Raw genomic sequence first — 5,401 nt, forward strand, 5'->3', positions numbered from 1 at the left:
GGAATGGAGTGGAATGGAATGGAATCAACCCGAGAAGAACGGTATGGAAAGGAATGGAATGGAATGGAATGGAATGGAATGGAATGGAATGGAATGGAATGCAGTAGAATCTTATTAACTCAACCCGAATAGAACGGAATGGAATGGAACAGAACGGAACGGAATAGAATGGAATTTAATCAACACGAGTAGAATGGAATGGAATGGAATGGAATGGAATGGAATGGAATGGAATGGAATGGAATGGAAAGGAATGGAATGGAATGGAATGGAATGGAATGGAAAGGAATAAAATTAGCCGGATTGGAGAGAAATGGAATGGAATGGAATGGAATGGAATGGAATGGAATGGAATGGAATAAACCCGAGTAGAATGGAATGGAATGGAATGGAATGGAATGGAATGGAATGGAATGGAATGGAATGGAATGGAATGGAATGGAATGGAATGGAATGGAATCAACCCGAGAAGAGCGGAAGGGAATGGAATGGAACGGAATGGATTGGCGTGGAATGGAATGGAATGGTATGGAATGTAATCAACCCGAGAAGAATGGAAAGGAATGGAATTTAATTGAATGGAACGAAATGCAATGGAATGGAATAGAATGGAATTGAATCAACCCGAAGAGAGTGGAATGGAACAGTATGGAAAGGAACGGAACAGAATGGAACGGAGTAGAAAGGAATTAAATCAACCCGAGTAGAATGGAATGGACTTGAATGGAATGGGAAGGAATGGAATGGAATGGAAAGGAATGGAACCATCCCGAGAAGAAGGGAATGGAATGGAATGGGATGGGATGGAATGGAATGGAATGGAATGGAAAGGAATGGGATGGAATGGAATGGAATGGAATGGAATGGAATGGAATTGAATAGAATAGAATGGAATTGAATCAACACGAGTAGAACGCAACGGAACTGAACGGAACGGATTAGAACGGAATGGAACAGAATAGAATTTAATTGAATCAACCAGAGTGGAATGGAACGGAATGGAGTGGAATGGAAAGGAATGGAATGGAATGGAATGGAATGGAATGGAATGGAATGGAATGGAATGGAATGGAATGGAATGGAATGGAATGGAATAGAATGGAATGGAATCAACCCTGGTGGAGAGAAATGGAAAAGAATGGAATGGAATGGAATGGAATGGAATGGAATGGAATGGAATGGAATGGAATGGAATGGAATGGAATGGAAAGTAGTGGAAAGGAACGCAATGGAATGGAATGGAATGGAATGGAATGGAATGGAATGGAATGGAATGGAATGGAAAGGTATGGAATGCAATGGAATGGAATTGAACGGAATGGAACGGAATGGAATGGAAAAGAATGGAACTGAATCAACCCGAGTAGAACAGAACGGAACAGAACGAAACGGAAGGGATCGGAATAGAATGGAATTGAATCAACCCGAGTAGAACGGAACGCATTGGAATGAAATGGAATGGAATGGAATGGAATGGAATGGAATGGAATGGAATGGAATGGAGTGAAATGGAATGGAATCAACCCGAGAAGAACGGAATGGAAAGGAATGGAATGGAATGGAATGGAATGGAATGGAATGGAATGGAATGGAATGGAATGGAATGGAATGGAATCGTATTTAATGGAAAGGAATGCAATGGAATGGAATGGATTGGATTGGATTGGAATGAAATGGAATGGAATGGAATTAAATGGAATACAATGGAATGGAATGCAATGGAATAGAATGGAATGGAATGAAAAGCAATGGAATGCAATGGAACCAACCCGAGTAGAACGGAATGGAATGGAATGCAATGGAATGGAATGGAATGGAATGGAATGGAATGGAATGCAATTTAATGGAATGGAATGGAATGGAATGGAATCAACTCGATTAGAAAGGAATGGAATTTAAAGGAGTGCAATGGAATGGAATGGGATGGAATGGAAAGGAATGGATTGGAATCAACACGAGTAGAATGGAATGGAATGGAACTGAACGGAATGGAATGTAATGGAGTGGAATGCAATTTAAAGGAATGGAATGGAATGGAATGGAATGCAATGGAATGGAATGGAATGAAATGGAATGGAATGCAATGGAATGGAGTCGATTCAACCCAAGGAGAAAGGAATGCAATGGATTGGAATTGAATGGAATGGAATGGAATGGAATGGAATGGAATGGCATCAACCTGAGAAGAACGGAATGGAATGGAATGGAATGGAATGGAATGGAATGGAATCAACCTGAGAAGAACGGAATGGAATGGAGGGGAATGGAATACAATGGAATTGAATCAACCCGAGTAGAATGGAATGGAATGGAATGAAATGCAAAGAATGTAATGGGATGGAATTGAATGGAATGGAATCAACCCGAGAAGAACGGAATGGAATGGAATGGAATGGAAAGGAATGGAATGGAATGGAATCAACCCAAGTAGAACGAAATGGAATGGAATGGAATGGATTCAACCCGAGAAGAACGGAATGGAATGGAATGGAATGGAATGGAATGGAATGGAATGGAATGGAATGGAATGGAATGGAATGGAATGGAATGGAATGGAATAGAATGAAATGCAATGGTATAGAATGGAATTGAATCAGCCCGAGTAGAATCGAATGGAATGGAACGGAATGCAATGGAATGGAAGGGAACGGAATACAATGGAATTGAATCAACCAGAGTAGAACGGAAAGGAAAGGAATGGAATTGATTGGAATGGAATGGAATGGAATGGAACGGAAAGGAATGGAATGAAGTGGGATGGAATGGAACGGAATGGAATGGAATGGAATGGAATTTAATGGAATGGAATGGAATGGAATGGAATGCAACGGAATGGAATGGAATGCAAAGGATTGCAATGGAATGGAATGGTATGGAATGGAATCAACCTGAGAAGAACGGAAAGGAGTGGAATGGAATGGAATGGAATGGAATGGAATGGAATGGAATGAAATTAGCCGGATTGGAGAGAAATGGAATGGAATGGAATGGAATGGAATGGAATGAAATTAGCCGGATTGGAGAGAAATGGAATGGAATGGAATGGAATGGAATGGAATGGAATAAACCCGAGTAGAATGGAATGAAATGGAACGGAATGGAATGGAATGGAATGGAATGGAAAGGAATGGAATGGAATGGAATGGAATGGAATGGAATGGAATGGAATGGAATGGAATGGAATCAACCCGAGAAGAGCGGAAGGGAATGGAATGGAACGGAATGGATTGGCGTGGAATGGAATGGAATGGTGTGGAATGTAATGAACCCGAGAAGAATGGAATGGAACGGAATTTAATTGAATGGAATGGAATGCAATGTTATGGAATAGAATGGAATTGAATCAACCCAAAGAGAACGGAATGGGACAGAATGGAATGGAATGGAACGGAATGGAACAGACTAGAATGGAATTGAATCAACCAGAGAAGAATGGAATGGAATGGAATGGAATGGAATGGAATGGAATGGAATGGAATGGAATGGAATGGAAAGGAATGGAATGGAATGGAGTGCAATGGAATGGAATGGAATGGAGTGGAAAGGAATTTAAAGGTATGGAATGTAATGCAATGGAATTCAACGGAATGGAATGGAATGGAAAGGAATGCAATTGAATGGAATGGAATGGAATGCAATGGAATGGAATGGAATGGAATGGAATGGAATGGAATGGAATGGAATGGAATGGAATGGAATGGAATGGATTCAACCCAAGGAGAAAGGAATGCAATGGAATGGAATGGAATGGAATGGAATGGAATGGAATGGAATGGAATGGAATGGAATGGAATGGAAAGGAATGGAATGGCATCATACTGAGAAGAACGGAATGGAATGGAATGGAATGGAATCAATCTGAGAAGAACGGAATGGAATGGAATGGAATGGAATGGAATGGAATGGAATGGAATGGAATAGAATGGAATTGGTTCAACCCGAGTAGAACGGAACTGAATGGAGCGGAACGGAATACAATGGAATTGAATCAACCCGAGTAGAATGGAATGGAATGGAATGAAATGCAAAGGAATGGAATGCGATGGAATTGATTGGAATGGAATCAACCCGATTAGAACGGAATGGAGTGGAATGGAATGGAATGGAATGAGATGGAATGGAGTGAAATGCAAAGGAATGGAATGGAATGGAAAGGAAAGGAATGGAATGGAATGGAATCAACCCAAGTAGAACGAAATGGAATGGAATGGAATGGAATCAACCCGAGAAGAACGGAATGGAATGGAATGGAATGGAATGGAATGGAATGGAATGGAATGGAATGGAATGGAATGGAATAGAATGAAATGGAATGGTATAGAATGGAATTGAATCAGTCCGAGTAGAATCGAACGGAATGGAACGTAATGGAATGGAATGGAAGGGAACGGAATAGAATGGAATTGAATCAACCAGAGTAGAACGGAAAGGAAAGGAATGGAATTGATTGGAATGTAATGGAATGGAAAGGAATGGAATGGAACGGAAAGGAATGGAATGGAGTGGGATGGAATGGAACGGAATGGAATGGAATGGAATGGAATTTAATGGAATGGAATGGAATTCAACGGAATGCAATGGAATGGAATGGAATGCAGAGGAATGCAATGGAATGGAATGGAATGGAATGGATTCAACCTGAGAAGAACGGAACGGAGTGGAATGGAATGGAATGGAATGGAATGGAATGGAATGGAATGGAGTGGAATGCAATGGAATCAACCCGAGAAGAACGGAACACAAAGGAATGGAATGGAATGGAATGGAATGGAATGGAATGGAATGGAATGGAATGGAATGGAATGGAAAGGATTGGAATGGAATGGAATGGAATAGAATGGAATTGGTTCAACCCGAGTAGAACGGAACGGAACGGAACGGAATGGAAAGGAATACAATGGAATTGAATCAACCCTAGTAGAATGGAATGGAATGGAATGGAATGGAAAGGAATGGAATGGGATGGAATTGAATGGAATGGAATCAACCCTATTAGAATGGAATGGAATGGAAAGGAATGGTATGGAATGGAACGGAATGGAATGGAATGGAATGAATTGGAATAGAAAGAAAACCAGTGGAATGGAATGGAAAGGAATGGAATGGAATGGAATCAACCCGAGTAGAACGAACTGTGATGGAGTGGAATGGAATGGAATAGAATGGAATGGAATGGAACGCAATGGAATCGAATGGAATGGAATGCAATGGAATCGAATGGAATGGAATGGAATGGAATGGAAAGGAGTGGAATGGAACGGAATGGAATGGAAGGAAATGGAATGGAATGGAATCGAATGGAAAGGTATGGAATGCAATGGAATGGAATGGAACAGAATGGAATGGAAAGGAATGGAATGGAATGGAATGGAATGGAATGGAATGGAATGGAATGGAATGG

Source organism: Gorilla gorilla, chromosome 4, assembly GCF_029281585.2.
Source record: "Gorilla gorilla gorilla isolate KB3781 chromosome 4, NHGRI_mGorGor1-v2.1_pri, whole genome shotgun sequence".
NCBI lineage: Eukaryota > Metazoa > Chordata > Mammalia > Primates > Hominidae > Gorilla > Gorilla gorilla.